Source organism: Brachyhypopomus gauderio, chromosome 13, assembly GCF_052324685.1.
Source record: "Brachyhypopomus gauderio isolate BG-103 chromosome 13, BGAUD_0.2, whole genome shotgun sequence".
NCBI classification, from domain to species: Eukaryota; Metazoa; Chordata; class Actinopteri; order Gymnotiformes; family Hypopomidae; genus Brachyhypopomus; species Brachyhypopomus gauderio.
This window is the reverse complement of record NC_135223.1, coordinates 21,108,790-21,135,225: the sequence shown is the minus strand read 5'-3', so window position 1 is coordinate 21,135,225 and position 26,436 is coordinate 21,108,790. Positions and strand designations below refer to the sequence as shown.

The following is a 26,436-nucleotide window of genomic DNA, read 5'->3' as shown; positions in this document are numbered from 1 at the left end:
TGTACACTAGTACTCCATACCACAGGACCCCATCAAATCTTTCATTTTTTTGGTCACATCCCACTTATGCACTAGAACCTCTTGCCTCTCAGAATTGTAATTCTGCATGTGCTACTGCTGCCGTATGCAGTGTGTTTCTTCTGTGCTCCTCATTCTTACAAAAACACTTGTCTCAACGCTCCTTGACTGACATCAATCACCAATATGAGCGGTTTATGAAAATCTGACTATGCCACAACAGGTGATGAAGTTAGCGCTCTCCTAAGCTCATGAAAAAACTTTCCTTGCAGTGTTGATCCCACCCAGACGTCAAGGTTATTTTGGGAGTGTTCAGACGTGCCACCAACCAATGCAATGGTGCTGCAATCTTTGCAAACCCCTCCACAAACCTTCTATAATAACTACCAAAACCCAGGAATGACCGTAGTTCAGCTAAGTTAGTGGGAGTCTTCCAACCGCTTACCACCACCACCTCGTCTGGGTGTGTAGCTACAACCTGAGAGAAGAGACCATATGCCAAGATACTTGACTTGATTTTGAAAAAAAAACTGACATTTTGACAGTTTAATCTTCACACCTTGATTTTCCGCAACCTGGGAAGGGCTCCGAACGTGTTTCCGCACAGTGGATACAAACAATAACGTGATCAAGCTAGAGACCTCGGGACTAATGATGACAGTCAGCAAGCATGTTCTATGAGATTCCGGAAGGTACCAGGGGGCGTTTAAAATCCCTAAAGGGATATGACTGAAATCATAAAGACCAAGGGGCGAGAACATCACAGTACTACACAGAGAACCATCTCGCTGCAAGAGTCTTCGGTTCACAGCACCAGGGAAGCGTCTTTACGTCTCTGCATTCAAACTGTGCATGTCAACACATATATCTCCATTCTAGTGTCATTCTTCACCACCTTCACAGTGATCATGCATGCTACAAACTGACAACAGTTTCAGCTCATAAAAGCAGATCTAGCAGAAGGGTGTCAGTTCATCCAACCAGACTGGGTAGTAGGGCACTGTTATCATATGCAGAACAGAGAAACCTGACCAGATATGATCCAATACCACGACGATTCATTTAGGACACGTTAATAAAAATACCATTATTTCCTTATTATGGTAGACGTATGCAGTGACACTGCATGGTTTACCAGACCACAAAGCAGCCACTGATCTCACATTCTATATACCCTATAACATTATGTAAATCCAGTCCGGTGTGTGCGCTTTTGCAGAAAATAAGCTTACAGTACTTACTGATATATATTATCACATACACTGGATTTAGAGGCTTGAAGCATGGACATACATGAAGTAAACGGAGAAAGCCTGTGGAGACATGACCATAATCCACAGGTTCCACCATAAAACTCAGCATTCATAGGCAGCCTACAGCCATATCTGTGCTGCATTAAGTTGAAAAATTTGGTGATTTAATATGAAGAAATATAAACAGGATCTTCCACTAGGTTATTGTGTAAGTTCAACAGTGCTGAACAAAGGCAAAATAATCCGCAGAACTCTGAACACCGCATGAATTCGTTGACTGTCAGAGTATGTGTGTATGCATGTGTGTGCCATGAGGGCAGGAGCGCACTGTCATGCTAAGCTCTTTCATGGATTTAGAGTATTTGTAGTATGAGTTTGTCAGGTGAGAGTTTTCAGGCTGGAAACATAGTGATGTTTAGTCATGTCCTATATTTCCAAAGATAGACAATCCTCCATAAAACCCAAACACACACCCACGGACACACACACACACACACACACACACACACACACACACACACACAAAAGAGAGAGAGAGCTCTAGCAGCATGCCAAATCACTGAGTTCCTCTTTACTGTAGATCATAAACAAAGCATCACTATCTATCATCACTCTCTCTCTCTCTCTCTCTCTCTTTCTCTCTTTCCCTCCTCCCCTTTCTTTCCCACTGGCGCTGAACCTGTCTGATGCTTACACGTTTAATAATGATCAAATATGTTTACATGCACTAACAAATCTCTACATAATACCCTGCTCTGGTTGCATGCACATGATAGTGCCGTAGTATTATGTTAAACACCCTGACATTCATCCATAACAGCAAACGTACGGGCTTTTCCACCCCTCTCTACTCATCTTTATTCCACTTCATTCTTTCACCAGAACAGGCTGGTTCTCATTATGCAGCCTGGTCCCCTACCCTTTTATTTAGCTGATCCTCTCATCATTCACACAGGTGATGCCACTCCCCCTATCAGCTGTATGTCTGGCTTTATGTTGGCGTGGAACTGTACACCGCTGGTGCATGTTCATCTCACCTGTACACTATACCTTTTTTTCCTTAGAGGTACAGTTTGAAACAATTTGTGAACTCTGTATAAAGTGCACTGTATGTTTCCTGGCAACCTGCACTGCTTTACAGATCTGGTATCACTTAGTTAACTCAATTTTTTACTATATTTTTACATTAATAAATATCTCCCTTACATGTGTATGTTTAAAGTTTGAGTAAGAGTGTTTATTTGTAGTTGCTGACATGGACCAGTACACTCTCTCTCTCTCTCTCTCTCTCTCTCTCTCTCTCTCTCTCTCTCTCTCTCTCTCTCTCTCTCTCTCTGTGTGTGTGTGTGTGTGTGTGTGTGTGTGTGTGTGTGTGTGTGTGTGTGTGTGTGTGTGTGTTTTTATTACTGTCAGTAGATACGGGTAGAGCCTCATGCACATCTAGGACCTAAATGAGTAGAAGAGTTTGCGGCCTTGGAAGTGCGTGTCCTGCCCCGAAGCTACATTATTGAGTAATGCTAATAACCTGTCTTCACTCATTTAAACCAACTTTAACACAATTCTGCAATCTGTGTACACCTTATGAATTTCATACCTTATGAAATAGCAAGCAAGAAGAGTCAGTCAGTTAGTCTCTCTCTCTCTCTCTCTCTCTCTCTCTCTCTCTCTCTCATTCTTTCCCTGGCTCTCACCCTCAGCGCCGGTAGCGCGTGTTTGCACAGGTTTTAATAAGCGCGCTGTTTAGGAGAGGCTGCGGTAACGAGTTGCAGCGGGCGCAGCGCAGCCGGAGCAGCGCCGCGTGTTTACTTTAGCAAGCCCTCGCGAGCAGCAGAGCTCCGCGCGCGCACAGCTTTAGCCGTGTTAATTGGTCATTAAAGGCAGCGGTGTGTGGGCCTCACTAAATCTTTAAACAGCGCGTGAAATAATAAAAGAACCGCGCTGCTGGCCGTAGCGCAGCCGAAAATGACAGGAGTGGAACTTTTGGTCAGTTTCCTCAAAATTTGCATGTTTTAATGATAATTGATTTATTCGTGTTGACATGTATTAGTGTTTTTTTTGTGAAAACAATGCAAATGTAATATATTAAACATGATTTCTGTCTCCACTGGTGAAACTGGCAGGTTTTCTGCTACCACCTTTAAGGCTATAACTGCTTTAATAAGGTTTTAGAAACAGTGAAGTGTATGTTGTTAGGAAATTAAATCTTTCTACATTTTTTTGCACAGACTGTTAATGCGTTCGTCTTGAAAGCCTTTCAGATGTACCTGCTTGATCTGATTCTGAGACAGTTCAGGACACAGAGCCCCTGTTGAAAAGGCTAGGCCTATGTGAAATGCAAATGAACACTGGCACCTTTCTGAGATGTGAGTCTAGAGTCCTGCACCAGGATAGTGGCCATTGTGATGCAATATCTAGTGGTGTGTGTAACTTTAGCCCACTGGTTAGCCATCAGATTAGAATCATGTGTCATTTTATATACTGTGAGGTGCAGACATATTCTTCTTCACACATACTCAGGAACTACCTCCACCTTAATGGAGCATGCAGAATCCTTAATATGACATTTCTCCAGCCAAAACACAAACCACTTCATTTTGTGGCATAAAAGAATTTCCAGTATCTGTTGGAGTTTAAAGTGGCTGTTATTAATTATGTGTTAATTAAGTGTGGCCCACTTCTCTATACAACACTCACTAAAGCACACAACTCCTGCTGTCCTACAGCAGCGTGCCTTTGCAATGTTACTTGTGAAACACTTTTGTTGTTAAGAATCATTTATGCATCATAATCATGAGAATCAGCTATACATCTTCATCATCGTCGTCATCATAAGTATCACTACTATGCATCATCATCATAAGCATCACCTATACATCATTATCATTGTTGTCATCATCATAAGAATCACTATTCATCATCATCATCATCATCATCATCATCATCATCATCATCATCGTAAGAATTGCCTAAGTCATTATTTTACATGCAGTATTTACAGCATTTCCAGTAGTCACTTTCTCTGTGGAGAAAATTATCAAGATCCATCAGTCCTTCCCCTCCAACCTTTACACAATTACTTTATTATCTTTTATTAAATACACAATATCTTGAGCATGTATTTTTACAGTAGGTACAACATATAAACATGGAATGAAACTGTAATGACATAGAACCTCTGCACACTGGGGACACGTTTTGACAGCTGAAGTTAAAAATTCTTTTAGTACAACACATTTCTTGTGGTTATTTATACAGATGGCCTGGCTTACAAATCTTCAAATGTGATTCAGTTAGCAGTTTTGCATTTAAACATGTACAAACAAGCATATAAAATCAATCACTTTAAATGTCAGGGGTCTTATTTATTAAATTAAAATAATGATCACCCAAGACCCCACTTTGCAACACATGATCATGTAGAAGTATCTGTGCATGTTCCTTTCACCCAGATCGCAGGTCTACTTTGGATGTGCATGTGTGCAAAATACCAGCAGTCGCTGTGTGAAATGTGTGTGCGTGCGTCTGTCTGTGCATGTGTGTGCATGTGTGTGTGTGTGTGTGTGCATGTGTGTGTGTGTGTGTGTGCGTGCGTGTGTGTGTGTGTAACATGACAGAAAGAGAAGGCCAGGGGGTGTTTGGGGGTGTGTGAGGTTGTGTCGCGGGGTCCCCCGGTCTCTGTGACATCTGTGAAAGCAGAAGCTCTTTGTTGAGAATATCAGTTCAGCCCGTCGATAATGGGGCAGCAGAGTGTGAAGAGACGGGCGTGACCGAGTGGGCCCTGGTCCCCCAGCCGTGGTTCCCCTGCCCTGACCAGCGACCCCCCCCCCCCCCCCCCAGGACTCTCGGGCCGTCTGAACCCACCCCCCCCCCCACCCCACCCTGGCCCCTCACCTTTCACCCACTCTCCTCTTTTCACCCCTGCCATGCTTTCGATCATTTCATTGTCTCAGCTGAGGAGAAGCTAAGTTCACATCAGAACCCAGTGCTCTTAAGCGTCTGTGGAACATTGCTGGAGGGGGCTGGAGTACCGCAACACGCCTGCGCACTGCAACTGGCCTGCGCACTGCACAACGCCTGCGCACTGCAACATGTCTGTGCACTGCACAACGCCTGCGCACTGCAACACGCCTGCGCACTGCAACACGCTTGCGCACTGCAACACGCCTGTGCACTACAACGCCTGCGCACTGCAACACGTATGCACACTGCAACACATCTGCGCACTGCAACACGCCTGCGCACTGCAACATGCCTGCGCACTGCAACATGTATGCACACAGCAACACATCTGCGCACTGCAACATGCCTGTGCACTGCAACACGGCTGCGCACTGCAACACGGCTGCGCACTGCACAATGGCTCCACACTACAAACTCACATGCTGCTCCAGGACCAGCACTAAAGCTGGCACGTTAGGAACTCCACAAACAAACAAACAAACAACAACAACAACAAACAGCTGAAGGAATGCGGCCCTGTGAAAAACGACATTTTCTTCATTTTTAATCAAAGTTTTGAGAGTGACTGTGGAGTGGGCAGCTGGTGCTCTGTAGACGCTAAGGACAATTATTAAAACTGGTGGCTGCCTTTGGTATATTTCCTTACATGAGTGAGGATCTCTGTCTGTCTGTCTCTCTCTCTCTCTCTCTCTCTCTCTCTCTCTCTCACACACACACACACACACACACACTCACACACACATACACACACATACAAGGGGTGAATCAGGTGAATTTGGTCCTATGGAGTAATTCTCTTGCAGTGGATGGAATTTCAGCTGAACTGATTCCTAAAGTCCTGACTGCCATCTACAGGCCACTGGTATTGTTGCGCTCGTTTCTCTGTAACATCAAACCTGGCCGCGTTAAGTCAGGAAAATTAAATATATTACTGTGCAGCCAAGGTTTGAAATGGTACATGGAGTGATTATCCCTGTTTAGAGATATGATTTACCAAGCATCGTAGTAGTCCTTTATAAGCTTTAAAAAATATTTATTACCTCATTTCTTTAAGAAAAGCTGTTTTCCTTATTAAAAACAGTAATATATATTTTTTATGAGTGCATGGTACTTACAGGATGGAATTAAACAGCACAATAACACTATCTATTAAACTATTATATACTACTATATCTATTAACTCTTTGATGTACAGTGGATACATGGAGCAAAGGCGACTAAAGAAATGTGATTGGAACTGTGAAACTGTGGGCATGCGTCCTACAGCCTGTTGTACCATTGAATAAATCTGAAGAGTTAAAAATAAAAAGGCAAAATATATATATATATATATATATATATATATATATATATATATATATATATATATATATATATGTACAATTTAAAAGTCGTACCTGTTGGAATCCTTCCATTACACCATAAATGACTAAGGGAAAAAATTTGTATAAAGAGTCATGTATGCGAAATATGCTAAACAATTTCAGTAGGAGTCTAATATGTGGCGTCTAGGAGGCACAGACGTTGGCACTGTGGTGGTCTTGTGCAGGCGCCACCGACGCTCTCGCAGGCAGGCCGAGCAGTCTGGCCCATGCCGGCATGTGCCCCGTTCCCACCGCTGTGCTTGCCTAAAGTGATTTCCTCAATAATGTATTAGAGCGCTTGTTTATTATTTACTGTTTACATGGGCGAGGCGGCGGGGCTGTCGGCGAGTGACATGTTCTGCCCGTGTCGGAGCAGCCGGGCCGGCGGAGACAGACGAGCGCAGCCGCGTTGCACGCCACGCTCCGCCAGAGCCGAGACGGCTGGACCGCGACATGAAAGACGTTTCCCTTCACACCGGCTCTCCCACACGGATCCGGAGGCTGTCAGAGGATACAACAAAACAGTGGGGAGAGGAATGGGGAGGTGTTAAGCGATGGTATTAATATTAATGGCCCTGGTTAACTGGTAGCCACTGATTCTATTTTATCTCGTTGCCTTTTTCTGCTTGGTGTCCATATATGTGGAGGATGAGAGGAGAGAGAGAGAGGGAGGTGAAAGAGAACAGGACCTTCTGCGTAGCTCTGCTTCAGGGTAATTAGCATTTGTGGCCGAGGTCCAGAACTGGCCTAAAACGTACCTCAGGACGAATTCTCATATGAATGGGTTATGGTACAAACCACAAATTCTTCTCATTTCCATTTGTGGTCTATTTGAATATTTTCCATGACCCTTTTGGAGATTTAATTTAAATGTTCCTATTGAATAGGATGCATATGGGAAAATGAAATAGAGTCATCTGCGACTTCACACTTGTGTCTTCACAGTAGGTATTGAGGTCTACGAGGTGTTAACAGTGAAGTCACATTCATTTTTGTGCCACTTTTGTAGGAATCCAGAGAGCACCCACACACAGACATACACATACACACATATGCAAGGCTGAGCAACACACACACACACACACGCGCGCACACACACACACGCACACATGCACACATACATGCACACACACAATTTTTGCAAACCATAAAATGAGGGACATCAAATGCAGTTATTTGTTTGGGGCTTGTTGTCGTGGGAATAGCAAGTGTGACTGCCTTGCTTGATTAGAATTCCTTTCAAGTTGTGGAGAGCCCCCTCCCTGTGTTGTGCTCTCCATATTCCCTGACCCTGACACGGCATCATCATGGGGCTGGAGGAGGGGCGGGGCATGGGCGCACACATGCACGCACGCGCACACACACACAACCTCCCAAACATCGTCACCCGTCCTCGGCACCCTCTCTGGGATGAAAAAGTTCCACCTTATCAGAGCCCGTGAGCACTGAGGAAGAGTGTGCGTGCTGTTTTCTCACAAGTGAGATGAGTGAGAGGGAAACTCTTGGGTATTGTACATAGGGGAGCTGAGTGTGAAAAGGTGTGAATGTGTGAGAGCTGAGAGACTTCGAGAGAAACAAACTTTTCCCACACTCCTTGTTTACAATGGAATATATTCAGTCTTTACCACACTCCTCTGTCAGTAACAGTTCTGTTTCCCTACAGGAAAAGCAGAGACTCATCTCCCAAACACTTCACTCGTCTCAGCGTTTGGAATAAAGGACTTGTTATTTGTCAAAATCATAAAACAAACCCAGTTTACATACATACAGACTGATGATATATATATTTTTGTTTTAAATAATACTGCTGGGTTACGATGAGGTCTGACCTAATAAATGATGTTAGAAGGACCACAGCACTTTTCAGACACCTTTCTTCACCACCCCTGGTTCTCCTCACACTCACTGGGTGTCGTTGAGTCATAAACACAAAGCCTGTGACTCTAGATTCACAAAAGCTGGAGCTTTAAGACAACGCAAGGTGCCTCCCATCTAGATAAACAACCTCCTTTTTTAGATTTCATGGCAAAACTGAGCACAGTGTTTAATTAGTGCGAGTCATGGGAAGAGAAGGTGGGGTGGACGCAGGAGGGCGGGGGCATTGGCAGCGGCCCGGGGCAGAAAGGCAGGGGCAGGCGCCAGGGCACGCAGGGGGATGCAGGAGGAAGAGGAGGAGGAGGAAGGAGAACAGGAGCCTGGGCGGCCGATCGGTCACAGACCGCTGGCTGTCTGACGGCCCAGAGTCAGCCTGTCACCCGGGTGTGTGTGTGTGTGTGTGTGTGTGTGTGTGTGTGTGTGTGTGTGTGTGTGTGTGTGTGTGTGTGCGTGTGTGTATGCACAGGGGTGGGGGTGGGGGGTCAGAGAGAGAGGGATAGAGAGAGAGAGAGAGTGAGATGAGAAGTGTCTTACCGAGGCTCCTGTACACCACTGACCTCAGCGCACATGTGCAGATGGTGCTTCAGTGAGAAGCCAGTGCGTGTTCTTGGGAAGAGGACTGCAGTGTTTATAGAGTGACCACACTGTGTGAAGGCTGGAGTGTTGGGGACAGGCAGCCAGAAACACCACACTCGTACTGGGGTCATTTGAGACTGTTTAGCTTGTGTGTCTGCCATGACACCATCACAGACAATCACTTGCTCTGTGCTAATAAGAGCAGCATTTAGGTCTCAAATCTAAAAGTAACCTGCTCTGTTGCCCAGGTGGACAGGCTGAACAACTCTCTCCTCTCCTTCACTCCAACTCTGCCTGTGTGTGTCCAAGTCATTATTTGGTTGCATGCTTCTGTGTTTGTTTATGTATATTCCTGTGCAAATGTGTGAGAGAGAATATGTTTATTTACAGTGTACATTAGTTTGGGAGGGTGAGGGTGTGTGTGTGTGTGTGTGTGTGTGTGTGTGTGTGTGTGCAGTGGGGTGGGGGGCCTCAGGGGCCCTTGCTAATGAGCTATTTGTGTGTATTTCTAACGAGAGTGCACTGCAGTGCCCACGGCACTGTCATCAGGGGCCACGACTGACCTTGCTCTGCTGATAGGCTCTGTCGTTTGCTATATTTATGGCACCTAGCCTGTGTGTGTATGTGTACATCTGTGCATGTGTGTGTTTGGGTGTGTGTGTGTGTGTGTGTGTGTGTGTGTGGCTAAGGCAGGAGGGAGCCAATTCAGGAAGCAAATACTGTGTATATCAGCATAATGAATCAAGTGCCTGAGCAGAAGAGAGGGAGAGAGAGAGAGACAGAGAGAAAGAGAAAGAGAGAGAGAAATAGAGAGAGGGAGAGAGAGAGACAGAGAGAAAGAGAAAGAGAGAGAGAAATAGAGAGAGGGAGAGAGAGAGACAGAGAGAAAGAAAGAGAGAGAAATAGAGAGAGGGAGAGAGAAAGAGAGAATGAGAGAGAGAGAGAGGGAGAGAGGGGGAGAGAGAAAGAGAGAGAAATGCAATAGGGAGGCAGGAGAAAGAGGGCCATTTTTCCTGTGTTTTTTTCCCTTCCGGCAACAAACCCCTATTGTATTTCCTGTATTCTTCATCTTCTTGCTTTAGTCTGTTTGCTCCTACTTCTCTGTCTCTCTGTAAACACAGCAGCTCCCTCTAATCCCGCGTCTCTCTTTAGCAGAGACTCTACAAGTAGAGATCAGCGGCTGGTGAGCCTGCACGTCTGATCAGCTGTTACCCGCCAGTCTGACACATGTGAGTCAGAGCCCATAACATTAATGCTCTGATTCCACATCCCGTCTAGCTCTCTGCCAGTGTCACCACCGCCGCTCTACACACACCCACATCAGTGGCGAGCCGCACGCCCCGCACCTCAGTTCTTACCCACCCAGACATGGGCAGGAGGCAGGAGGCAGGAGGCGTGTGTTAGTATCAGTATGCAACGTCTGGGCGGCGTGTTAAAAGACGGAGGCCTCGTCTCGCATACTCATCCTCGTCTGGCATGGAGGAGAGCGTGTGCTCCATCTCCACATTACCTGAGGGGACTTAGCGGCATGAGCGGATCTAACCATGTAGGACACACACACACACACACAACAAACACACACACACACACAAGTGCACACATGCGCGGGCACAAACACGCGTGTGCGTGATAAGCAGCAGCAGGGGGAGAAGCAGGCCTGACCGAAAGTAAAAGTTTTTAATTTGTTCCTCCGGGGGGTCTGCTTACTCCCCCGCCCTCCCTCTCCTCATCCCTCCTTCCTGCCCCCTCCCCCCCACTCCTCCTCCTCCTCCCCGAGGAGGCACTCCCACCGAAATCTATTCAAATCGCATTTCCACTGGCTTTTATTGCATTTCTCATCTCACCCCATCACCACATGACAAATCACCTGAGAGGCTGGAACCGCGCTCCGTCCTCGCGCCCGAGTTTGGACTCGCAGAAGTGAGCAACTTTAAGCAGCTTACGCGACACGCGCCGCCGTTCGGGTTTTTTTTTTTTTCTTTTTTTTTTTTGTCCTTCGTCTCAAGCTGATAAACTCCGAAGGCGCTCGGCCGTCCCCGAGACCCCCGCTCTCCGTGGCAACCCTTAAAAGCAGACGAGATAAGAGACAAGCGAGGTGGCGACAGCTCCGCACCTGAGCGTGCCGCGCGCCTTCTCCGCAGGTCCACCCGCGCGCGAGCGCCCACCACGCGCCCCTCCTAATAAAGGCGCCCAGGAGAATGTCGGCAGGGATAATTAGTTTATCCCGACGTGTGACAGCAGCGCGGGCTGCATTGTTATTATTTCGGCGGCCCGGGTTGCCGTGACACTCGCGCCGTCGCCGCCGCCGTACCTCCGCACGAATCCCCTCCCTCTCAGCTTTGCGCCACTTGATATATTCCTAATGTTCCTTAATATTTTCATTTTGATGTAATTTGTGGCCCCGGTTTTTTAAATATCCGCTCTGTAATAATGTTTAATTTCAAGGGTCAGTCTGCCAAGGAGTATATTAAAGCTGATAAAACTCATTTTCCAAAGCTCCAATATCGCGCCCAGATCAGGTTAGGAGGCCAGCCGCTGTGAATATTTCATCTTTTATCATGCCGATAATGGGGGGATGACAGAGGCGCATTATTACAATGAGAGAATTGCTCATTTTCCAGGCACGGGGATGAGCTGCTGAAAAGTAGGGGGGCCCAGGAGTGTGTTTGTGTGTGTGTTTGTGTGTGTGTGCGTGCGTGTGTGTGTGTGTGTGTGTGTGTGTGTGCGCGTATGTGTAGTCTCACTCGATAAAAGCCAATTCTTCCACAGAAGAGCAAAGACTGGTAAGTGAACGAGGCGAATAGGGTGGGATGGAGGGAGGGACAGAGCGCAGGAGAGAGGGGGTGGAGGTGGGGGTGGAGGTGGGGGTGGAGGTGGGTAGAGTGAAAAGCAACTTTTGCTTGTCTGCCTGCACTCGTTTGATTGCGGCGCATAATAAATGTGGGTTGGGAGGTGCGGTCAGGAGGCTCGGGGTGCCAATGAGGACGTGTGATTGGGCCTTCTGGAATTAACCTCTTTAATTGAGCCATTATCAAAGAACAAACGCGAGGTAGAGGAGCAGGGAGGAGAGCCCGGTGACGGGAGCTCATCAGGACTCCGGGAATTGGACTCGAAAGTGGAATGACTGGGCCAGCCATCTCCTGCACTCTAGCCCATAATAAATGGGCCCAATCAGGAAGGTTCTGTGGGCCAGCTGGGTCCTGTATGGGTCAGAGCCATTAGACCCAGATTAGCCTGCTGATAGACCCATCACCCCAGTCCGTCTGCGGTCGTGCTCATCATCATAACCCAATCCCAGCAGGCTTAGAGGCACGCTGCAGGGGGGGGGGGGGGCAGGGACAGTGGTGCTACCCCATCCGTGAGTGGCACAGGAGACTATGGAGTGTGTGACATCACAGCTAGTCTAAGTGAAGGGCTTTGAGACTCAAGAATCGGGACCCTTACAACTGTGTGCAATCCGCTCGCCTTCACTGAGTGTTACTCAGTAGACTGATTATTGTCAGTTCAGAATATACTGCCCTTCAGTGCATTACTAGACCCGCATGTGTTGGCACTTTGCCTCCTAGTTTAGCAGTGAAATGTTTAGACACAAATTCTGTAGGTTAGAAGAGGCACCGCAGGCTGGAATATCTGTCTTGGTGGAAAGGCTGAAACTACCCCAGGTGGTCATGTTCTACACATATAGCCTACCTGCCTTTAACAGCAGGAAATTCAAGAGTGGAGCAGAGTCATCAAGTCATTCCCACAGCCCTCCCTCCTGTCTCTCCGTGAAGTAATCAATGTACCAGCCTTTTGAAACTGAACCAGGATACTCTATCAACCCCCTCCCGTGCTCATGCAAATATTAAAGAGACAAAGTGGTTCCACTAAGTGACTAAGTCACGATATGTTGAATACTTTGCTAGGTCTTGAAGTTTCGTAGTGCGCAAAAGCTTCGACGTGTTGAGAATAGTGTTGGAATTATTTGTCAAGACTTTTCTTCCTTCTGTGTTCCAAGACTAATGAGACGTACTACTACTTGGCTACAGCAACAAGCCTTGGAGACTAAAGTCAAGTAGTCAGGGTCACACACAGTGTAGTCACACACAGTGTAGTCACACACAGTGTAGTCACACACAGTGTAGTCACACACAGTGTAGTCACACACAGTGAGGGCAGTGAGGAAGCTTTCGTTCGAGTTAGCTGAACTTGTGTGTAAAATTGTGTATTTTCTCTTTGTTCCCCTGTGATGGTAATTGTCTAATTGTTCAGCATGCTAGCTTGTTTTCAGCAACCAACAGACCAGGGTCTCACACCATGGAAATAAACAACCATGTAAAACCTGTGTGAAAACATGCACACAAATCAGTATCTGCTCTGATTCTGAAGGTAATTTTCAATTAGCGCAGGAGTTCAGTGAGAGAACGCAAACATGAGACTCAACTGTCTGGCACAGCGTCATGTTTTTGGTCTAGCAGGCCACGTTCCCCAGTGCTGGAGGTCAGATGTTAGTCAAAAATGCTACTTATCACACTAGATACAACATTTTAATCAACCAGCCCTACATGTGGCTAAAGGGTCAAGCTGGTCCAGGTTAAACAGAAGACCGGTGACAGTGGACTCCAGGGTGAAAAGGGCAAGCAAGCATCAGCACAGCACGGTCCAGCAGCGCTAAGGTGGGAGACAGAGGGAAGCTAAGACAAAAAGCCAAAGAGAGGAGGGGGTAGACGTCTGGGAGGCCGGCGGGGTCAGCCGCCACACAGCCAGGCACGAGGGGATGCCAGCGTCCGTCCCCAAAACACCGGGGGGAGGGAGGAGGGGGGAGAGGAGCAGGCAGACTGAGGCACCTCGGGGAGCGAGAGAGGAAGAGCCATGCACCATGTCTCCCGCTCCTGTTGTTCTCTCATTTGATTTTGATGAATAATGCATGGAGGGGTGGGGGGGGGGGGGGGGGGGGGGGCTTGGTCTTAAAGGGGCATCGCCTCAGTGGGAGTCATTACTGAGCAGAACTCACTGATGAGAGAGAGGGAGAGAGAGAGAGAGAGAGAGAGAGAGAGGTGGAAGAAGGGTAAAAACAAACAAGAGAAAAAAGACAAGCTGAAAAGCTCTTTGAATCCTCTTCAAACACCCCAGACATGCTTAATTTTACATATCTTTTTTTACACTGTGTTTTAATAAACAAAATCACTTTGCTGTTTTGGTTATGTTTTTTGTTTCATTAGTGATGCCTATTCTATACACTCTATGTCATTACCTTTAACAAGATATTGTTTGATATTCCAGCTGCTGGAAGAATTACATGTGCTGAATGTACTGAAAAAGGTATAACTGTATTCAGTGCAGATATTATATTCAGAGACAATATTCAGGGATCTTTAACATTGTTTATATGTTATCAAAATGAACAGATTAAATAATCTCCTGTAAAGGGTCCTTGAGAATAATAAAAGCTCTCTAAATATAAAGCGCTATATCACACAAGGCGACTAACATAAAATAAAAAAATAACGAATTGTTTGCAAGTTCTAAAACATGGGAGAGCCTCCCAGTCAACTGTAGCAGATAAAGCAAAGCTCTGGATCCAGTGCTGCCTAGCAAGTCATTTGTGAGTCACAAATACGCAACTCTCCCACAGGAGCAGCAACTTACTGAGGGCACCTCTGAGACCTCGCCATTTTCATACACACTGAGAGATACATAAAAAAAGAAGAAAACCAGGAAACTGTAAAAGGACTAGAGAGATAGACAGAGACAAGTGGGGGATGGAGAGACAGGAGGAGAGAAAGAGCAAAAGAGTGTAGGTGAATGAAGGATAATCAGAGCGGGAAGGAGCGATAAGCACGAACGGAAAAAGTGTGAAAGACAGAGAGTCGGCAGTCCTGGGCAAGGCAGTGCGGCGGGCGCGGTGCCGGTGTTATCAGTCATTGTGATTGGGTATTACAGCATGACGGATGGGGCCCCCGCGGGCCACCGTACCGCTCCTCCGCGCTTATTACGCCCGCTCTTAAGTGGGAGTTGATTTAGCTTAAATAGGTTGTTTCATAAGGAGAAGACACCGGCGCTGTCACCGCGCTTTGATTCTCCCGCACTGTAACCCGCCACTTTAATTGAATAATGCTTCCTCTACATACCTATTAGGGTGCTTAGCTACATACCATGCCCCCATAATTGCTTATACAACCTAGCTAATTCTACCACCACCCCTCCCTTCAGTCACACCCCTTGTGATATTTCATGCGGTTAATAGCGCGTGTTCTGGTGAGGGGAAGACGCCGTGTTTAAAGGGTTATCGGGGCCGTGCAGCGGCGTGTTGTCTTTTATTTGGCTGCAGTAATTACTCGTGTAATTATTAAGCTGCTTTTTATTGAGGTTTTAGGATTTTATTAATTTGCATATGCGAGCAATTTTGTGGCGCTTTGCGCATATCATTAGGATCACATACTTCCATTGTTATAGCGCTTGTAAAACAGAAGCAAATAAGGTTTTAACATCTGGATGCAAAGCGGCTGTTAAGAGGTCATAAAGAATCGGATACAAAAGGCCCAGCATATGAAATGCCTTTTGATGCTGCCACAAACAGATACTTTTGATTTGCAGTGTGCAAATTGTGCGTAGGTGTGCATCATGTGTAAACGCTGAGTGCAGCACAGACATCAGGCAGTATTGGATATATTGGATAAATTGCATTGTTTCGAGAGCTGTCAGTGAAAACGGTGGAATTCCACTGGCTAGAAGAGAGGAGTTCATTCAGCGTTTACACCAGGGACACACGGTGACACCTACTACCATGGACAGCTCCACACACTTAACTCTGCCTGCTGCCTGTACCCCGTGTTCCCATCACGGCTCTGCAGTCAAACAGGATGTGCCGGTTCACAAATCAGCATGTTTTGGTTCATCCTCTACACTGAATCTTTTTGGTGACTCTTAAGACCATTAAAGCTCCGCAGGTATATTATTTATATGGTATTATTTTCCATTATGCCAGATTTCTGTGATCTTCATCTGGTTTTGCAGGCCGTTGAGGGAGAACATTCCTGAACATGAGCAGCGTGATCCTGGACTGATCATTATGAATCGGTCACCACTGAACTTCTCCAGTCTAGGAGTGCTGATCCCAGGACTTCTGATGCGCTTGTATCAGATCAGGGGATTCAATGTAAAGATGTAATGTTGCCAAATGCTGAATCGGACTCAAAATGGAGTTTTGCAGTGTGATCCAGTAACATGCGTCACTTAAGAGTCAGATAAACTTTGCCACATTGCTGAGGGGGTCATTCGTTTAGTGAATGAGCTGAACTCCAGATCTTGTTTACAGAGAGAGAGAGAGAGAGAGAGAGAGAGAGAGATGGCTTTAGTCGCAGATGCAACACACCCAGAGAAAACTGAGTGTTCAGGCACCACTGCAGCATGCAGAAATCGTGCCAAATCACTCAAAGCAAGTACAAGACTAGATGGAGCTGTGCCAAAGACTACACACACACACACACACACACACACACACACACACACACACACACACACACACACACACACACACAAAGGCAATGACAAGTATTCTGCCAATCATATTCCACAAACTTAAGTATGCTCATTTTTCATGATCCCCCCCCATACATGTGCATGCACATACATACAGTACACGCACTACCCTCCACACTGGCAGCTCAGCCTGTCTGAGGTGCCCTCTGGTTTGGGGTGATTGATGATGCCGATTGAGAGGCAGATCATTTGGGTGCCTCTCTCTACCAAGGACGTAAATCACAGAGGCCTGTGCTAATGATTTTCCCTGGGTCCATTTGGCAGAATCCACAATAGCCTATCGAGTGCTGCATGGGAACGAACTAATATATATAAATCAATAAAGTCATATAATGATTGTGCTTAACCGCTTTTTCCAGCATACGCCCTTTTTATCAAGGTTAAAAGAAAACGTCAATGCTCGCGTTAAACATCTTGTTGGTGGGTCAGGAGAGCCGTGCTCACGAAGCCACTCCACAGGCGGGAACTCTGGGGAGCCTTTGTGGGTGTTATACGAGGTGAATGGGGCTCCTGTGTGCTGATGTGTGAGGGGTGAGCCAACAGCCCCGTGGACACCGCAGGCCCTGAGGGGCAACCCATTTCACCACTTCATTAAAACGTCCACCTCTGAAACCCTGATCTGCAAATTTATGATGCCATTACTGACTAATTAGAAGCACATTTGCAGAGAGTTACATCCCCACGTAGCTGCTGCACAGCAAATGTGCAGCTGCCCTGATAGGAGCAGTCTTAGCCTCACAGAGAGGAGCAGTCTTAGCCTCACAGAGAGGAGCAATCTTAGCCTCAGACACTCTTAACCTCACAGAGAGGAGCAGTCTTAGCCTCACAGAGGCCTTAGCCTCACACAGTCCTAACCTCACAGAGAGGAGCAGTCTTAACCTCACATATAGGAGCAGTCTTAGCCTCACAGAGAGGAGCAATCTTAGCCTCACAGAGAGGAGCAGTCTTAGCCTCACATATAGGATCAGTCTTAGCCTCACACAGTCTTAGCCTCGCAGAGAGGAGCAGTCTTAGCCTCACAGAGAGTAGCAGTCTTAATCTCACAGGGAGAAGCAGTCTTAGCCTCACACAGTCTTAGCCTCGCAGAGAGGAGCAGTCTTAGCCTCACAGAGAGGAGCAGTCTTAGCCTCACAGAGAGGAGCAGTCTTAACCTCAATGATAGGAGCAGTCTTAGCTGTTGTTTTTTCTTAAACCATAAACATACAAAGTATAATATATAAATTCTCCAAATATTGTATTAAAATACTCCATATGGAAAAATGACCATATTTGGTTGCCCTGATACTGTTCATCAGCTGTGGAGGATGACACACCTGTACTCCATGAGTTTCATCACTATATGAAGGCATACCACAAAAAAGAGAAAAACCTGGAAGTTTAGGAATGAAGAATGGCACATGCGGTGTGACCCGCTAATACCCGGGCACGTTGGCGCCAGATTGTAGAGCCTCTTTGTGTGAGGCTACGGTGTCTCATGAGGTTAAAGTGCTTTCCTGGACATCTAAACCACTTTACATAACATGGGATCACCTCAACTACCCACGATGTGCAGACCCATGTGAATGATGTAATGGCAGAAAATGCCCACGACTGGGCTCATTACCAGGCACCTGGTGGGTAGGAGTGTGGTAGCCCAGTCATAAACACGGATTGTAAGAAGGTCATTAATGAGTTTCACAATGACATCTGGTTCCAGTACAATTTCACTGTAGAAAGCTGGCAGAAGTAAGGGGAGACGATCGGTTTGGCGGCAGACACCATTTGCAGCAGAAATAGGTTTGCGCATGGCAGTAAATCTCACCTCATCACATGTCTCGGGTTATTTGATTCTCTAGAAAAATATTACTTGGGCCGTGATCATATTGAGGCCACAAAGAGGCCATGATCAGAAGGGTCAAAGTAGAAATATATTGTAGGTGGAGACAATCTCCTATACAAAATGGCTAGGAACATTTAAAGTGTGGTAAGCACCATGGAGATATCTCCAGTATGTCTACTCTGCAGGAAGGAGGGTAAAAAAATATTTCCAGTGTTTTCATTCTCTTGACACATTCTAAGAAAGAAATTCGGTTCATTTGGTATTTCATTAGGGAGGTTTGCAAAGCATGTACTATTAACATAAGTATACAGTATTCACTAACAAAGGAGAAATACACCATACAAATAATATCATGTTTTAAGAGAAGAGCTGAGAATGATCTGGTGTTAGATGTTCCTGCAGGAAGTGTGCTGGAATACCTTTTTTGAAAGCTTGCAGTCAGAATTTCACCTTCAAAGCATGCTGAGGACTTTAATATTAGTGTTGAATAAGTATGCAAACAACTAAACGGTACTAAAAATATCAGATAATCGTGATGATACAAAAAATTTTAAAAAATGTATTTTTAAATTATCTGCTTATATCAACTGAAAGGGAAAGATTGCTGCATTTTTGCAAGCTATGCCAAAGTTGAACATTGAAAGTTGAACATTTCTGAGCACTTTGTGGAGCTGAACCACTTCCTGCTGCTTACCAACCTCACTGGAGAGTTTCAGAGAGGATGATGTTACATTCTTGTATGTGCTTCATAAATCTCATAAATACCTGGGAAGGTCTTATATCTATATTTTCATAGTCAATAGTATTTTTATAGTCAATCGATTTGTTATTTTTCTCAATTAAACATCCTAATAATAAACAAATCAAAAAGCATCCATTTGTCAGGAAATTTTGATAAAATATTTTTATTAGGGATTAATAAAGTATAAGGACACCATATGCAAAGATGCCTTTGTACTGTCAAGCTCTTGCTAAGATCTTCCCTGCCATGGTAATGACTGTCCTTCTCATCCTGCCCTTAAGACGAGCATCTCATCACAGCACGGGCACCCATGTGTGAAAGTCGAGCCTCCGCGTGTGTGTTTTATTTATTCATTAGTGACACGATGCATGAGACGGAGACGGGAGGTTCCATTCAAATAAGCTCACAGTCCCCAGAGCAGGGCTGTGCGTGTGTGTGTGTGTGTGTGTGTGTGTGTGTGTGTGTGTGTGTGTGTGTGTGTGTGTGTGCGCGTGCGTGTGTGTGTGTGTATGTGTGTTAAGTGGGGGACTGCCTGGATGGATGGAGTACTTTCTTTTAATTTGGAAGCCCTTAGGGGAAATGTGCACACGCAATTACAACAGTCATCAGTGAAGAGAACGAGAAGAGAGGAGCAACGAATGGAAAAAGTGGCGATGATGAAGGAAGAGATCAGATGATGTGGAATATCATCACCGCATCCAGCCCACACACCCTATCCACATACATACATTTACAATAAGTGCATGCATGGCTGCGCACGCACACACACACACACACACACACACCATCTTTTTATGCAAGAAGTGATAAATGTAAGTAATGTGGCTATAATCCATTATGACTAACTGACAGTCAGTATGAATACGGGTGAGAAGTTTTGGTGCGGGGGGGGTCATAATCATCACCCAATTATCATCTTATTACAGACACTAAGTGGCCTCATATTAGGGTCACTGCCCTTCATTTCAGAGAAAAAATAATTGTTAACCCATTTAATGGTGATACCCAGACACCATTTAGCAAACCCTGAGGGAAACCCATGGGGTAATCAGTGAGAACTTTGACAGAACAATATTGCTGCCATGTAGAGTCTATCCATAATTTTACTTTGGTCACTTCCAGACCTTACTGAAAGAAATGAATTCATAAGTGCTGCTCAAAGAGTATTTCAAGTAAGCACAAACTTTAATGAAGTGTACTCTTTAAAAAGGAAGCCTTCATTAGCATGGCTTGCAGGGTCCAAACAAGCTTGGTTCACTACAACTTATATAAGTATTGCAGTAAACTTTATCATTTTTCAGTTAGCCATTCTTGAGGCAGGAATAAATAAAGCACTTTTAAAAGATGAATGGAAACAAATCTTTCCTCTGAGGTGATGATATCATATTTTACAAAAAGCCACATTCAATGGCTTCTTTTTCATCTATCTAAATGTGATAGAGAAACCCTCAGGGGACTGGACTCTAGGGTGGATCCATCTTGATTTTAGGTTTGCTCTTTATTTTATGGACACTCTCCCCTGTTCCCCTCCTGCTCTGAGCTCATATTGAGGAAGACATCACCAAGGACAGACTGGCTTTGCAGGGGAATATCCTTAAGTAAGTTTCCTGCCTCCACAGGACCCCTGATTCAATCAAAGACTTACTTATCCATTCTGTTTTCTTCACCAAATTCTTCCCCATTCAATCCGTCTCATCTCTGCTATCCTTCACAATTTCATCATTGTTCTCCCTGGTCCACAAACTGGGCAAGCCACTTACAAATTTACAGTATTATAATGGGCTCCATTATGAGACCACAGGAGTAGGCTAAATAGAATAGATCAACAGACTAAATAACTGAAAGAAAGAAAGAAAGAAAGAAAGAAAGAAAGAAAGAAAATATGATGTGCTTTTCTAAGTAAGAAAAGTGAGTGCTAATAATATATTCACTTACTCTTAGTACCCTCCCTGTTCTTTAAGCACACTCCCAATACTGTTTCTGTATTTCTTCATAATTCTCTTTTTTTCTCTCCATTTCTTCAGTGAAGAATTACTGATCATGCTTGATGCTACATGATAAAGAAAAAAAGAAAAAAAAACTTCTCTCTGGTTTGTTTGCCCGCAATTGTCTGTCTGTGTCACATCAGTGACAAATTTATCTTGCTAATGGGCTCTTTAAATAGCTACAGGAGCATTTTCATTAAAATCAAATAAATAATGAATAGAAAATTATTTCTATGTCATTTTGTAACTGTAAAATGATGTATGGTGCTTTACAACAATCAAGTAAATGTAGAAATTGTAGTTTAAAGTGGCGATTCACTGATATTCACTACACATATTGGGATTGTCCCTCAGCTGCAGCCGTGAAGACAGTAGAATGAAGCTCACTATGTATCTGCAGTTCAATATTTAGGGTAGTGTACTTACTACATATTTGAGATTTGCCAGCTAATGATAGCTATGTTAACCAAAGTATAAGCTCTGTAAAATGCTCTTCAGTTATTTGAAATACTTTATACTTCATAGTTGTATTCCTAAATCACATATAAAGAGAGATTAGTAAGGAGTTGTCTATATATTCTGTTAAAGTGACTCTCACAGTGACTCTCTCTTAAACACTCACAGTTAACAGTTAAAGTTTTGTCGAGGTTTGAAAGAACACTGGTAACACCGGTTAACACTCTAAGAGGAAAACCATCATCACCTGATTATAAGACAATCATATTAACTCACATGCCTTGTGTAAATATGATTTAGCCTACAATATAACAGCACATACATAGATCTGAAGAAAACTTTCATAATTTATTTATTTACTGCCTGCCCATTAATGTATGAGACTGGTATTAGAGCTGAAGAAGTAACGGAAATGTGGGTATCTGGCTATGCCAAACATACATACATACATACTGTACATATATACATACTGTACATACATACATACATACTGTACATACATACATACTGTACATGCATACATACATACATACATACATACACACACATACATATTGTACATACATGCATTTGTGTGTGTGTGTGTGTGTATGTGTGTGTGTGTGTGTGTAAGTGTAATAGTCCATTTAAATGCTCAGCGTCATGCTCGATCGACAGGTACATGTCTCGGTGTGACACAATCAAAGAACAACGATGTGGTGTCCACAACAACAAATATATTTCCTGCATTTTCTTGCCTAGTCTGACAAGTCCTATGATGTTTTCTCGACATCGACCAATAAGATGACAGAATGGTCTCTCACCTAAATAAAGAGCAGTGTGTGTCAATTATAATGATTGTGAAACAACCTTAAACACATCTTACATCTAAGAATCCCCCAAACCCAATCTGTCTTTTTGTTCTGTTTGTACCTTCAGTTTGTTCCTTCTGTTTACTCTCATTGAACTTGATAGATATCGTTATGTATGTCATTATCTTGACACAATAACATATTTGTTACCTCAAGTTCTTTTTGAATGATAGACAACCCCAGTCAGGTGCTAGAAACGTCAGCGTCATACCTTGAAATACAATCCTCGCTAACTTAGCCTCTATTTACATCCTATAATTAAACTGGGATTTCACCCAAAATGACACTATAGCTGTTAATTACATAATAAATTAAATTACCCATGATTAAGTGTTATCCTGTTGGACAGCCAGATCCTGCCTGTTCTTGTGGGGGTTTAACTTGTTTTTTAGCCCTTTTCTAGATGGCTAACAGCATCACACACTAGATGGCTGTGTGATCAACACTAACATATCTTATGTCAATATCTCTACTGTGCTGTGATTGTGGGATTAATGTCAATCCATTTTGAAAGAGCGTCAATAGTGATTAAAGAACATCTTTGCACAGGAAGGGCGCGGCGTAGTCAGAGTGAATTTTTGACTAGGGTTTCTCGGGCGACTCCCATCACTCCTTGGTCCAAGCCCTGCTGTCACATCTAAATGATCTCACTATGCTATTATATTATGATATATGCATATGTACTCATTAGCATCATTCTTCTCCGCACTCTCTGTTATCCAGCTTTGGAGGTGCTTCCTTTTCATTAAATAGGTAAATTAAAATTACAGTCAATACAAATTGTAAATTAATGACCATGTTCTGTATACTAAAGATCACAGCCAAGCCGCCTTTATCCAGCTGTGAGTCGTTTCTCCACCAGAGTGATATACAAAACTAGTGGGTTTATCAGTGCCATCTCTCCTGTGATATGACAGCACACACTCCGTAAGGGGAGCAGGAGCTTATCTGCTGAATAGTGTCTTGGAATTCTGCGTTTTCTCGCTCTTTTTTGTCATTCCCAGTAAGCATCTTTTTCTCAGGGGCTTATGTAGTAGAGCTGGGAGGACTGGCAAGTTTGGCGAGAATTTCTTATAATAGTTCAACATATGTAAAAAGGCTTTTAGCTCAGAATACTGCAGGGTGCTGCAGTGTCTACTGGGACCTTCACTTTGATTCCACAGGACGCAGCTCTTGAGCTTCAACTTTGGGGCCTAAATATTCCACCTCATCTTGCCTGAACACACACTCACTCCATTTTAGATGAAACCCTACCATCTACTAACCTCTTCACAACCTTAACGTTTCTAAGCTAAGCAGGATCCCATCTAAACACAAGACTCTTAGATGCACCTGCAAAAGCCCTTTCATCTCCCTTTGAGATATTACAGGTGCGGATGGTCACGGTCGGAAACGTTTTGGACTCCACCTGCATCTGCTGAAACTCGTGCCTTGTTTCCAGCTTTGAGATTTGCTGACCTTTGACCTGTGCTACACACAGGTCCACATGAAGGTACACAGGTGCACACAGGTTCAAATGAAGCGGCTGTGTCTATGGTGAGTTTATAGTCACCATAGTTCTTCATGCAGGCTTGAGAAAAACCAGCAGAACTTCCTGGAGTCTCTTCTTTTGTTTTTTTCCTTATGCACTTTGTTTGCTGCTTTATTTTGCACCAGTCAAATCGTTTCCTCTAACCGTCTTCTTCCTAGTAGGTCAGGTCATTGAAACTTCACTACATGCCAGATAGTGTTTGTAACTTTCACATTAGTAATTCCTCATGTGGGCCGGCGTGTGTATGGCTCAGTCTTAATTTCTGTCGTTTTTAAGACTGGGCTGTTTTCTTCCATGTCTTTTGTAATATATTTTTTTCTTTTATAATAATCTTTTTATAGTTGTCAAACTGCACCCAGTGACAACTTCAAAATTCACATTTTGTCCATTTAAAATCCATTTAATCTGTCTACACCTACTTTTGTTTGTTTTTTTCTGTTTTTGCCCACAACACTTCTTGATTTGTGAATCTTTATTCCTGTGCTGTGTTGTTTGTTGCTCTGCGTGTGGTGCCCTCTGTTTGTTTCGTACGTTGTGTCACAGCACTGATGCAGGTTTCCATGGTGAATCTTGAGCGTTGGCCGCTTCCATTCATAATGCAATTTTCAGTAATGACGTTTTTGAAGTGCGTTTACAGTGTTAACTGAGTCTCCTGCAGCCACTGCCATTCTTTCATCGTTCATTCTACAGTACTGCAGCATCTGCAGAAAAGAGTTGATGCCATATTTGCGGTCCTGTCCCATCCCACGACATTCTGCTACATAATCACTGGTCCTGTTGGGAGTCAAACTTGCACCTTTGGACTATCTCACTAAGCTTTGGTCAAAGCAATGATTCAGGAGGTCTACCAACCATCACTATATTTTATCTTTAGGTTTCTCAGAACTGTATCAAACTGAACACTCTGGAGCCCACTGCACTAGTCAGACATTTATAGCTCCCTGTATTTAGCTCTCTATCGGTCTCCATCAGAAACAGATTTAACTTTAGAAAACTGTTCCAGTCTCCATCACACTTACCGTAGCACCAACTCCCAGCTACCATCAACACTCCTTCCAACATGATCTCATCACCAGAAATATGTTCGAACTCCTGAAAAACACACAGATTAAGACTTTTTAATGGTGTTCTTCAACAGACAAGGAACTACCCAGTTTAACAGAGACGGCAGCAACAAAGCTCCAGACTCACATACTGTATATACTGTGTACTGTGTGAGATGTTAACAGAAACATGGTCTTTAAGAGAGAACAAGAGACCCACTGCTAACCAAACGCTACAGCATTACCAAACATATTTAATGTATTACCAAATGAATATCACTGCACCCGGATACCGCACTCTTATTACAAATTACAAATTTGTGTGATTACTGAATTCACACAAAGTCAAATGTTACTAAACGGTTTTCATACTTTACGTGTAGTTTTAGTGACTTTGCCTGGATGAAGTTGCCATGACACAGCGAGACACTGAAGGAGCGGAGCAGAAACACAGTTGGCGTGTGTGTAGCGCACAGCCCCAACGTGTGTGTAGCGCACAGCCCCAACGTGTGTGTAGCGCACAGCCCCAACGTGTGTGTAGCGCACAGCCCCAACGTGTGTGTAGCGCACAGCCCCAACGTGTGTGTAGCGCACAGCCCCAACGTGTGTGTAGCGCACAGCCCCAACGCCAACTCCGTCCCTCTCTTAACGCTCCGTTCTCAAGGTCTTCTAATCGAGAGAGGCGCAAAAACACACCGCGGCCTTATGAATGGCGACGGCTGGTGTGCAGAATGCCAATGCGCCATTCTTATCCTGCTGCTACCAATTTATATTTTCCATACGAGTCCTTAAATTGCAAAAAGAAGTCATGATGTGCCCTCCCCTGCTGAGACGGCTCCCCCCTGGAGACAGAGCTGGTCAAAAGTCAAGGCAATTCTAATTCCTCTCCACCTCAGCAGCACTGCAGTGGTACCCGGCATCTAGTGTTTGACTGGGCAAACTTCTCCTCCCTAGCTAAGAGAGATCCCTTAGTATTTTAAATGGTAATTACTATGGCTTTTTGGAATGTCTAAAGCTAGTCACATTGCAGACAGAGAGACAGAGAGAGAGGAAGAACATAAAAATGAAAAAGTGGCAACTATGTAAATGAAATTTGAGCAAAGAGTGGATGTGTGTGTGGGGGGGGGGGGGGGTATGTGGTAGGGGTGTATAATATGGTGAGTTGACCTGCAGGTCATGTGTTGGGGGATAGAGGTAGGGAATGGCGAGGTGAGAGAGGTTCAGTGTCAGCACAGTGGTCATGATTATTTACGGGGAGGTCACTCTCCCTGAGAGCACAGAGGTGAGGAGCAGACCCACGTACAGGGAGGAGGGTGAGGAAACGCTCTGACGACTGGGAACACTGTCCTTAATGATGCCTCTTTTCCCCTCACTATACACTGCTGGCCTTCCAAAGAAAGAAAACACACTGATAATAAGTTGGGAAATAATTACATTTTTTT

General features: G+C 44.6%; 1 long non-coding RNA gene across 1 annotated transcript in view; it reads right to left on the bottom strand.

Moving 5' to 3' along the window:
• Positions 1–6,650: 6,650 nt before the first annotated feature.
• Positions 6,651–26,436, bottom strand: part of LOC143474269 (uncharacterized) — a 35,814-nt gene continuing 16,028 nt past the window's right edge. The window contains exons 4-5 of the long non-coding RNA XR_013120715.1: positions 24,971–25,043; positions 6,651–7,096 (exon numbers count right to left, since the gene is read on the bottom strand). This is a non-coding gene — a long non-coding RNA (uncharacterized LOC143474269). The remainder of the gene's footprint in view (positions 7,097–24,970; positions 25,044–26,436) is intronic.